Raw genomic sequence first — 12,970 nt, forward strand, 5'->3', positions numbered from 1 at the left:
GTCGAGATTTTCTTTTTCCATATATTTACCCTATTAAACGTTTTTTTTTTCTTTCAATTTTTCTTTGTTTGGATTGATTTTTTATCATCTAACATATTGGAGAAAATGCGACAGTACCAAAAAAATACAATTAAGCGATAGTTATGAGGTAGATATTCATGACTTTTTTACAGACACCATTTTTTAAATTGTGACACAATTTGTTTAAAATATTCGAGTTAATAATTTTTCTTAAAGTCGTTTTTTCTTCAAACGAAATATTAGACATCAATTAATGATTCTAAGCTAAAAATGACAGACATTTTGAATAATAAATATAATTAATTACCCTCTTTTTATGGCTGGGTTGAAACAAAAGCGGTTGCGCGACGTCTGTAAACGGGGGTTACCAGGTTAAAACGGAAACATTTTAAATAGTTCGGGGGCTTAATGCGCCATGAATAGTTATGGGAGCATCACTTGCATATTTTAAACTTTTAAACAAATCACGTCACAGTGAAAAAAATGGGGTCTGTAAAAAAAGTCACGGATATCTACCTCATAACTATAACTTAATTGTATTTTTTTTTTGTTACTGTCGCATTTCCCCCTATATTTTAGATGATAAATAATTGATCCAAACAAAGAAAAATTGATTTTAAAAAAGCCGTTTAAAGTGGTAAATATGTGAAAAAGAAAATCTCGACCACTCCTTGACATCTGCGATTTCTGCATCGCGACCTTTGTTATATTCCATGTTTCACCCATAAAATCCTAAATAAAAATCCAGCTGTGGGCATTCACAACTGTGTGTTGACACTCAGGGATACATGCTACATGGAGTTTTAGGATCGAAACAAGGTAAGTACTCGATAATATCTCGTTAAAGTCATGGTGTCTGTAATTCTGCTCTCGCGTGCTCTCACCTCCAGATAGGGTTTTGCTGTTTAAAAAAAAAAAAAAAAGTTTTTTTAATGCCCTCCTGTTCAAAATTTTTCTTCCCCCAGAAAATGGAGATTTTAAGCTTTCCAATGATGTGTCACACATGCATATGGGACAATTTTGAAATTTGGCAGAATTTGGGGGTCTCAGAGCGGGACTTCAAGTCACCTGAGTGTTTTCCGCCATATATATATATATATATATATATATATATATATATATATATATATATATATATATACATATATATATATTTAAATAAGAGATGCATTAATTAAATATTTCTTTATACCCTTATTAATAGAATTAGAATGAATTAAACGCTAAATACACTCTGGTTATTGGCCCTGGCAGTGCCAGCCTTTCCCAGTCAAAATGGACGTTTAATGCCATCAGTGGCAGCCAATGAGTTCAATGAGTGCATTTTCAACATCTTTCCTGAGTGAAACATGGGCGGCGCCATCTTGGAAAATGGAATTGGAAAATGGATTCAGCACGATTTAGATGAGACTCCCAGACTTTCTGTGCTGTGTGTGAACTCCTGAAAGTACCTATATATATGGTTTAAAGTGGAATGTTTTAAACAGCGTCCAGCTTCAAAGCGCCAGTGTGGATCTACCTCGCCATGCGCCTTAAATCGAAACCAGCTGCAGACAAGTTAAGGATGTGATTCAAACCTGAGGATATACCTAAAAGATTGTCTGATTGTTCTTATCACTTCGTTGATCGTTCGTGGACAAAATTATGACAACCTGTCAGCCTGTGTTGACGTGAGGTGTAGATTAATACACCGGCCACTTGAGTGACCAAAATGAGGTGAAATTACAAATATTACAACATTTGCAGAATGCAGAATGGCTGTCACGGATTTTGTTGGTACAAGGAAATACTACAAGGTATGTACATATAAACAGATATTGCAGATATTGATCGCAATAAAACATTTGGACAACATGATTCCATTTCTTGTTTTATTTAAAATGATTGGTGCATGTGCAAAACAGGTCAATAAATCACAATTTATAAAATTATTAGAACTATATTAACAAAGATGGAGCGTACTAGAATGTGATATTAGACAGCAGAGCTCCAGACCGGCTCGAGGTAGCCTCGCCAAACTTTCACCCGACATTACTGAGACCCTCTGCGGCCTACAGATGGGCTTTCTTCCGCTGTCCTCGGTAATTCCACCTTCAATAATGTATTTTAAAGTTGCTGCAATTAAAAAGTTCGTAGTTGGATCTCGGGATCGTGCTGACGGTCCGCTGTGAGGCTCTCCCAACCCCAGCGTCTTGGCCGACACTGGGTAAAACGCACGTAGTCTCAATATCTGTCCATCAACGTAAAGTAGGTGTTGTTGTGAGGCACAACAACTTGTCTTCCCCTGCCTAACAGTGTTTTCCACCTTTAAACAAACAAACAAAAAACTTGGAACACTTGCATTTATGTGTTGACATACAGTAATTGTGCCATCCTACACATACTGATTAGCAACGGGCTAGCAGCAGATAGCATGTGTTGCAGCCACAGCAGTACAGTAGTTGCAGTAAATAATATTAAAGATCATCAAAATTACAATGATCATCGTAATAACATTATCAAAGGCAACAAGTCGTTTCATGTGCAAAATTTTAGCTTAGCATTTTTTAAGCACCGGACACATGAAAATGCAGGGATAGGAGGAACGTACCTTCCATAATACAGCGGCAACATGGCTACAAAAACACCCGGTCTTTGTGGTGGCACGAGCTTGGTTCCACATCTGCCTTCATGAACATGTTGTCCTCCCCTCTCTTGATGATGGCAAAGTGATGCGGTATTAGTCTTTTTTAAGGGATTTCAATGAGTAATGTTACACCAGCTCCACTGTTGTTTTGCATGGAGAAATTGTAAAATGGAAGTTGCAAGCAGAAATACGGAAGTACCTCCGAAACTTGTCTATAAAGGGTTATTGGTATGATTTTCAGTAGTGCAATGCAGCATACTGATGTGGCCAAAGGTGGATAAGGCTATTTCAGGGGTGTAACACAGGCATTGGCAGTTAATTTGTTGAGTCTCTAAATGTACTCATTAAACACACAAGCTATAAGTGCACACACATTTTAGACAGACACACACAGTTTCTCACAACTCACACAAACAAATCCCCATGCACACACAGTTACTGTACATGCACTTACTCCATTATTTAGTCACACTCATATACTGTATATGCACTCACTCACTCACTCACTCACTCACTCACACTCACTCACTCACTCACTCACTCACTCACTCACTCACTCACTCACTCACTCACTCACTCACTCACTCACTCACTCACTCACTCACTCACTCACTCACTCACTCACTCACTCACTCACTCACTCACTCACTCACTCACTCACTCACTCACTCACACTCTAAATATATAGTTTAAACTAAAATTCTGTAAGTAGGGGCAATATTTCAATACGAAGGAGGTGTTTATTGGAGTTCCATGCAGGACATACTGTTTTTGGAAAGTGACAAGAGACTAACTGTCTTGCACTGTAGTCATATGCCTGTTAACAAATACAGTGCAGCTCTCAACTTCTGGCAAGCAGATGTCATGGCGAGACATTTTTTTTTAAAACTACTAACTAGCACAGTAAAAATGCAACTTCCAGATGCTTTAAACATTTTGATCCCTTAATGTATCCACCGTGAACTCAAAACCTGCTCCACTCCCTCCCCGAGGGTTACCAAAACTCCGATGTGACCCGTGATGAAAACAAGTTTGACAACACTGACCTAAATGATCACAAAGCAGATCAGTATTTCAACTAAAGCTGGGTGAGCAACCCACTCAAGATCGTCACCCACCATGAATACCCTGGGTTAACCCTTGACAGAACTTGCTCATTTGAGAAACGAGAAAAACAAGTACACCCTGGAGTGCTAACCCCATCACTCTTAAAACTGCTTACTTTGTGCCACCCTACTGCTCAGTATTGCTTACTTGTATAGTCCAATGCATGTAACACCACTAATAACAATAGAGAGGTCACTAATTTATATACAATTTATAATGTGACGCCACAACTAACCCCACTTAATGCTCTCTGCTCCTTGGCCTCCAAATCAATGCCACAAATTAAAAGCAACAAAAGTGAGAGACGGAAGCAAATGGAGGCCAAAGGCAAGCCTAAAGCCCCTTTCACATACGGCGAAACACCGTTAAAATCCCGGGATTTACTGTACACGGGCAGCCCTTGTATGTGAAAGCAATTTCCCGGGTGAACTGACAAGGAGATTACGCGGACATTTCAAGTCTTAGTATAATGTCCGGGAAAGTCCCGGGACGAGGCGTATGTGAAAGCAAGGGGTTGAATTCACGGGTCACAACATGATGGCTGATGAATATAAATATCATGTAAATATCATGGCGGGCTGATCGTTACTTCCTCTTTTTTCGCAGTAAGACGAAAAGCGTTAAACAAACATCGCAATTATCAGCATAGCAAGCTGGAAATAGCTAAATTAAACTGAAAAAAATAACGAAATTAAATTGCTACTGGATGGTAGAGCCAAGGAAGAGAGTCCATCGTCCATCTTTGGAAATTGTGGTTTATTTTGTTGCTGATGTTAGTCAGTAGGTCGACGGGGATCAACAGTACTAACCTAAGAGGTAGGCAAAGAGCCGATAAGACAACAAAACCAATACACTCAACTACCAGCACAACGTAGGGGATTTCAAAACAAGGGCGGCAGAGGTGTCGGATGGCACCCAGGAAGTTAATATCTTGGCACCATTCTCTTGGATCGCCTGGGCTTAAATACAGTCTTGATGAGCTTGAATTGGCTCTAGTTACGATGTCGGGAACGCTCCCACATCCGGCTCTGTAACAAAACATGGTTTGACCAACATTGTGACACCCTCCCCGCACAGAGAGCACCTGTGGGCAACACGGGACAAGTCTGTGAAAGTGTCCGACCCGCGAACTTCCTGGGATATCTACATGCGTGAAAGCAATGACACGAGTGAATCCCGCATCACCTAACATGGGAATTTACCGGGATATTTTTGTGAAAGAGGCTTAAAGTGCCTGTGACACGAAAAAGCATGTTTATCTCATAATACACGCGGTATTTTATGCTCTTGAATGAAATGGACCGCTTAGATGTGTGTGGAAGCGATCGCTATATTTATTTAGTTTTTTTAATCCTGCGCCATGAAAATGAGTGACTTCCGGCAACAGTCTCGAGTTGAGAAAGAGGACGCTGTGACGTGTATGGAGGAAGGAGTCCTCTTCACTATACAGCCGTACTGTTGTATGAGAAGGACTAAGGATTAAGCTGATTTTGCGGATTAATACGTTTATTTTTCGCATCACGCCAGCCAAACGGCTGCAAAAAAAATCTTGCTGCACGAGGGAGAGGCGTGTGCGCCTTTTTGGGGTTTCAAAAGGTTCCCATTCACCGGTGGATATTGGCCAAAACAAGCCCTACTACTGTGGGACCATTGGACTTACCAGGAAGTGAGCAAACATTGTATTTTGTACTATGTCAAATACTGGGATCATTTTAATATGTAGGTGGCTTGCATTTTGTGGCTGACATGCTCCTTGCCCCCTCGGCCGACGACCGGCGGCTTTCGCACATCACCCCGCTGGCAGAGCACTATACTCGGCTTTTTCCCCTCTTCATGTCCCCGGCGTTCTGTGAAGTTTTCCGACCGATCAGAAGTGGATACTTTGAGTTAAAAATAGCCGCAAATACAGCTATTACAAAGCAAACACTACGAACTTTCTTTAAATACAAGACGTTTGCTCATGTATGGGCACGTAAAAAGCTCTCCTCATAGACATTAGCTGCACATGTTAGCTGCACAACAACTGCAGCCGCTCGCCTATGAATCTCTCTGGCTGTTTTAGCATTATTTTGCCATATTCGTGTTGGCCATTTGGCAGCTACACGCTCCTCCGACGTCGGCCGGTTTGTTCAGCAGTCATTGTCCATCTGCTTCCCCGGCGAGCTCTCCTGTCTGTAGTACCAGGGAAATGAGCTGTAAATTGCTCTCCGCCGGGCGGTTTGCCGATCGGCGAAGACAATCGACAATCCAGTCGTTAAGTGAAATGATCCGGGCTAGTTATGTGTGATTTTCCGCTTTGAAGACTTTGAAACATCACTCGGTTTGGGTTAGCATGTCAGCTAGTTGTCACGCCTCTTTGTTTGTTTACATTCTCCACAGCTGGGGAAGGGAAATGACATAAGCCTGATTTAGGTGGCATAAATCGTCTTGAATAAATGCATTTTTATTATTTCGTATTCCATTTAGCACAAGACTGTTATTTGTCATGACCATGCCATTTATTTAGCTATTAGGGAAAAATACTTGGATAAAAATAATATCCTGTAAAAATATTGGAGTAGAGAGACTGAAACGATGACATTTTGTGGCTCTCTTCGTCACGTTTTCCTCGTTCTGAATAATTCCCCCTCAACGGGCTGACTGGTCCTTCTTAAGCCACTTATTTAGCTATTGGGGAAAAATACTTGGATAAATAGAATATCCTGTAAAAATATTGGAGTAGAGAGACTGAAACAATGACATTTTGCGGCTCTCTCCGTCGCGTTTTCCTCATTGTGAATAATTCCCCCTTAATGGGCTGCATACTAAATCAGATAAAATCGTGACTCCGCTGACGTGATCCACCTATTGGGGACGCTAGAGCCCTATAATGGTAGGCGTGGCTAACCGGCAAATTAAAAGACTAATTTCTCGTCATCTGCGCTTTGCTAAATTGTTGTATATAGTGGAATCGTCTCAAAATATGATTCTAATTCACATAATAATCCTATTTAAGACTTTTTTTCTCCTGTCGTACGCACTTTAACCCTTGCACACCCGCCTAGGAGATGCCTGAATCCAGGACAGGTTTTACAAGTTTACAGGTTTTGCTGGAAGACAATTACATGTCTCACAAAAAACATCGAACGAAGGCAAAAGACATCGCTTGCACAACCACCAGGAGATGCCTGAATCCATGAAATGTTTCACTATTGATGACCTGCCGGAAGGCAGCTACTACTCTAACAAAACAGAACTGTGGAACCAATTACCCTAATTTTCGGACTATAAGCCGCTACTTTTTTCCCTCATTTTGAATCCTGCGGTTTATAGTCCAGTGGGGCTTATTTGATGATTTATTTGGGTTAATAGGTAACACTTTGTTTGACAGCGGCATCATAAGACTGTCATAAGAACGTCATAATTAATTATAATTATGATATTACACCATCATGGGCATTACTGAATTATTATGACAGATGTCAAAATGTCATGTTGCATATTATGTCACTAACTCCATTTATGTCCAGCTCAGATCTTTTACGTGCATTCAGAAGTGAGATAACTTGCTGGATGACACTAACCGACATCTATTATAAGCATTCAATAATGCCTATGACAGTGTCATGTAGTAATTATGATAGTATTATGACACCACTATCCAAGAAAATGTTATGAAATACCATGACTAGCAATTAATGAAACAACTGGAACAGTAACTGAAGAAATAATTAGCTCAGAACATGAGTTTTGATTGTTTTTACATCTGTAGCGCCGCAATGCATGCTAGGAGGAATGTTGGATGACAACAGTGTTGACAGCAGGTGGCAGCAGAGGTTGACTGTCTCCCCCAAGGGAGCAGTGATGGCCAAATGAAGATTTTTAAAACAATAAGGCTTTGCACCAAATTGGTTCAAAGCTTAATGGCGGTTCATTTGGTTTCATGACAGTCTTATGATGCCATTGTCAGATGAAGTGTTACTAGTTAATATCTTTTGGTGTAAATATCTCATAATACAATGAGGACAACTGCGGCTTATAATCCAGTGTGGCTTATCTATGAACAAATGCCGTTTTCATGTCAAATTTGGTTGCTGGCGGCTTATAGTCAGGTGCGCCTTATAGTCCAGAAATTACGGTAGATGAGGCCGAGGTGAACCATGTGCAAAGATAACATCATATTAAGTAGTTGGGATAATTCAAATGGCCTAAACTGTCAATATAGAGAAGAGGGTGGCAATGGTGCCAGATTTCACATTGGTGAGGGCCTGTGCGGGACTACTTACTCCTGATCATTTCTGAAGAAGACAGGGACTGCTTTCTGAAGATTTTCAAGTAAAAAAAATACTGTAATTGTAGGCACCTGGTGTCCTTCTACCACTTCTCAGTGGATTTGGTGCTGAGCTACAGCATCTTGCTGTGGTTCTGCAATTGCACAGTGGAGCAGAAGCAGCTCTATAAGGCCATAAACACCACCCAAAGACTGACTGGCTGCCCTCTTCCATCTATGGCATCGACATCATCAGGCGCTCCTCACACCACGGCCACCACCGCTTCCAATGCCTTCCCTCAGGCAGATATTTCAGGGCCATAGAGTCTAGAGAACAAACTGAATGAACTTAGTCAACGTTGCATTAAGACCACAGAGAAGCATATTTTCTCACAGCAGGAACTGAAGCCATTGTAAGGTGGACAAAACCATGGACAGTTCAAGATACATGTCAGGCAGCAGGAGCTTGCACATTTACATTGGTTAATTCAGAACACACTCAAATCATATACCTGGTTATACTGGAATTAGGTGTTCACATGTGTGCGACCCCATGATCTCAGTTTTTCAGTTGTACCCTCCCTCCCAAAAATGTTTTTGTCTTTTTTTTCCATGTTAATTTTTACAGGTTGTTGGTCACATTGTGCTCGGAACATTTTGAAACTGATTTTCTCTACCTCCATTTATGTATTTTTATATTGGCATTTTCCATGCGGTTGTGCTTTTCAAAGCCACTCTATATTTGAAATAGCTCTCATTATTGATTGTTTACTTTTATTTCAGGCAATGGCATTTCATAAGGGAAGTTGAGGGAGTTAGCAATTATATAACTAAGTGCATATATGCCAACAAAAAGAGTAACAAAAAGTTTCCAATTATGCCTTAAAGGGAGTGGGAAGAAGAATGATGTAACACCGTGCACAGTATGTAGAATGACGTAGAAGTATGTTGAAGTGCAGCTATATACTACCGCAAAATGCAAACACAATTTAAAAATATTCACTCACGTCTCTGACACTTTCTGACTGTCAGTTTCCATAAATGTCAGAAACACCTCACATTAGCCATGTCTGGAATTAACCTTGTCCTCGCTCATGTGCCAGCTCCACATAAGCAAAAGTCTTTAATGATCATATGATGGCAGGTTCAAGCACCACAGTGAGCCTCGGGATTGTTTCTCCAGGAAAATTCTTCACATTCTTCGAAGCATTGAAATACCTGTGAGCTTTGCGAATGTTCGGGGTTTTTTTTTCCCAAGAGGCCAACATGCACATACTTTGTACTTTCATAACCTAAAAGACAATAACCCTGAAACAAATGCATATGTGAGGTGTCAATGTCTTACTGCAGGATTTGAAACGTGCTTTAATGAACTTAAAACAGTTTTTATTAGGATGTCCCGATCACATATTTTTGCACTCAAGTCCGAGTCACCTGATTTTGAGAATCTGTCGATACCGAGTCTCAATCCGATACCAAGAAAAAAAGTCTTGTTTTTGGAGTGGGGGGACAATATTTCCAATCATGTTACAGTACTGTACCGTTCACAGGACTTCCTCTTCTGCTTGTTCCAGGAGTGTTGCTGATTATAATACATATATATTTTTGTTTCTTTTGCCAATGCCGTTGTATTTCTAGCTTATTTTGTTACCTTTTAGCACTTAAAAAATAAAATTAATAATTAAAATTCGAAAGCCGATCCTTTCCACCCGAATCCGATCCACTGAAACATGGCCTGATTGGCTCGATTTCCGATCACGTGATCGGATCAAGGACATCCCTAGTTTTTATGCATGGAATGAAACATGCTTTTAAACAGTTACTGATGATTCAAGACAGTCTCAGCTATGAACATAAAGTGGAACATGGCAATATTTTTTGTGATTTTAACAACTATACAGTCAATGTTATTAATAATGTAGGCAATGTGTATGCTTTGTAACATTTTAACATTCCTTTCCATCATGTCTAAATAATAATACATTATATTTCTAGGCGCCTTTAAAGACACCCAAGGTCACCTTACAAAAGATTAATAATAAATAAATGAATAAATAATTGACATCTGTACAATAAAACCAAATTAAAATGAAATTTCACAGTAAATTCCTTTTCGTTTTCATGTCATCATAACATGTCTCCTTTTTGCATTGTCACAAAAACACGTGAAAGCCCCCCAAACAGGCAAATGACACTAAACAACAAATTGCCCAATAATGTGCTGATTAATGTTATTCTTGAATGACAATAAGTTCAATTTTACAGTATTACTGATTGAAGACCAATTTGACGAATCGGTAATTTAAGATAGGTATATTTTCCTTTGCTGTGTTTAGGTCATGGATGACAGATGATGGTTGGACTCAAAAGACGAAGAAGTGTGAGTATGATCCACCATGTCTGACAAGGTAATTAAGTTGATTTTTTCCCCGTGGTATTGCAATATGACACATGGCGAAGCCCGTTCTGTAAAATATAGTGGTAATATTATATATAATTATTATGGTTTTAAGAAAAGAATAACATGCAATTATCTAGTTGTCATAAAAAGAAAAACGAACCAAAAAAAAAAAAAATCTAATTAATGTAACAACTGGAAGCACACATTTTCTGTGATCAGGTCATTGCAGTTTTATCCTCGCTGCATATTATAGTAGTGTTGGTGTGGTCGGTTTCCCCCAGAACAGCTAACAGCTAATCTCTTAACACTACAAGCACTGCTGCTGTTTCTGCTACTCAGGTTTCATCGTACTGCTCACTGACACTCAGCAGCTGCTTTTTGGAGATTAAAAAGTTGCTGCCGCTTCTCAAATTTATACATGTGCAAAGGCTGCCAACGCTTTTTAAAATGGTGCTTTCTTTCACACCCCCCATTTCATTTCAGATCTAAGCCCTTGGGATAAACAAGCAAACAAACAAAAAAATCTTTATCGGTTAATTAACGTGTTCCCATTGTTGTCAGAGCTCATTTGCACCTTCCTCACAGATGATGGGGCCACATGTTTTCATGCACACAAGTGTGCCCAAAGCAGATTAAGAATTTAAGATGATTTAATGAACTCATGATTGTAATCTAGGGTTAATTCATTTTGCTGCACTTTAACCACCTCCCCCCCAAGTCTTGTGGCTTGAAGCCAAACTGATCCTAAGTGTACATGTGTGTTTTGGGGGTGTGAGTGTGTTTGTTCAATGTGCAACTGGTCATTAATTACTCTGAGGCGGGCACGCCACTAACCAGACCCCCCGCGATTATTCCTCAATACCCCCAGTATTGCAACAATCCCCTTAGCGAACATGTTTATACGACAGTAACCGTCACTCTTTTGTTGGCCTGCACACTCACTGTACACTTATTTTCTCAGCCAAGGCAGGTGGTCTGCTCAGTGAGGTCATACTGTCTGAAACATAAGGAGGGTGAAGGGGGTCATCCTCATGGTCAGGCTCGAGACTAAAAACAACACTAAGAGTCCATTGGCTTTCTATTTCAGTAGCTTGCTCTTCATTTAATACTAGTTTTAAAGAAATGCCCATTTGCTCAGTGTGGATTTAACTAATTTAAAATATATTCCTATTAATTGCTACATGTGTTGACATTTTCAAAATGTGCTGTTACATATGAAAAATTCTGAGTTTGATACTATAGTTTTTTTATCAAGGGCGTAGGTTTGCATAGGGACGGTGGGGACATAACACTACCAACTTTTCAGGATGCTAAAATTGTCTCCACCAACTTTTAAGCGACCTTATTTGCATTATATAATGAGTTCAGTTATATAGGTCTTTTAGATTGTGTTCCCATATGTTGTAAGGATAGTACTGACCCTACCATTATGAAGAGAGTTTTTTTTTTTTTTTTAAATGTACAGACTTACATTAAGCATTTTTTACTTGCTGAATGTGCTGGTCCATCCCCCCGAACGCACATTTGATTAGCTGAATACTTATGTTTATTTAAAATGTATTAATTTATTTTCTCAATTTTTTATTTTAAAATATTGTTATTTCTGCATTAATGCTTTTATTTTGAGGTTTCAAAAAAACAACAACAAAATGGAACGTGCATAAAATGCCCCTTAGCCGGGCATGTCTTTGATTTTCTGTATTATCTCAGTTTTGTTTTTGAAGTCAGCAAATAGGTGTTCTGATATGTTGATGAGTATCTCCTTCATGTACTCACCATCTGTGAACAGTTTTCCACGCTCTTATCTCCCGGGTTGTAACAAAACTTGCAGCTGTAGTGGAGTTTGGCGATGCAATCCACTTCTAAAATATATTTTTGCGGTCCTCTAAGTTCTTCAAAAGTAATGCAATTGCACTTTTTCCTCTTACTGACAACTTCTCGCCACAGAGTTAACATTCAGGCAATCCTTCTGCACTGGCAGTGAATACTAATGACCAAGAAACGTTGAATCCTCTGTTTTCCTCGGTTATTTTTCTTTTCGGCTGCTCTTTTTCTTCACGGCTGCTGGTTTGTTTACAATAGCCACCTGCCTGGCATCCCGCCCTACTGATAGAAACGTGTGTCACAGGCTGTGACGCAAATCTTTGATGACAGAAATGTTGAAATTTAATATTTATTGTACACATTTTTAATGCATTGGTCAACATTAAGAATGTTTGTGTCATTTTTGTCCTCCTACGGGAACCATATAGAAGCAAAAAATATATTTCCCTCCCCCATCGTTTTCCATTTTCAAATATTTTTGAAAATGCTCCAGGGAACCACTAGGGCAGCGCTAAAGACCCGCATGCGGCTCTTAAAACATGCTTTGCTGACTCCCGATTTAGCCTAAGGTTCATTTTCGTGAGAAATGTAGTCCTGACCCCCGTTCACCGAATTTTTTTGGTCTTATGAATGTCTGCGCCCCAGCAAAAAATGTTCATGCAGATTGTAGTGCTATATTGTCCCTACAATGTTGAGACCAAACCTACTCCTTTGCTTTTTATAATGTGCAATACCTCAATAC

Source organism: Corythoichthys intestinalis, chromosome 7 (genome assembly GCF_030265065.1).
Source record: "Corythoichthys intestinalis isolate RoL2023-P3 chromosome 7, ASM3026506v1, whole genome shotgun sequence".
Taxonomy (NCBI): domain Eukaryota; kingdom Metazoa; phylum Chordata; class Actinopteri; order Syngnathiformes; family Syngnathidae; genus Corythoichthys; species Corythoichthys intestinalis.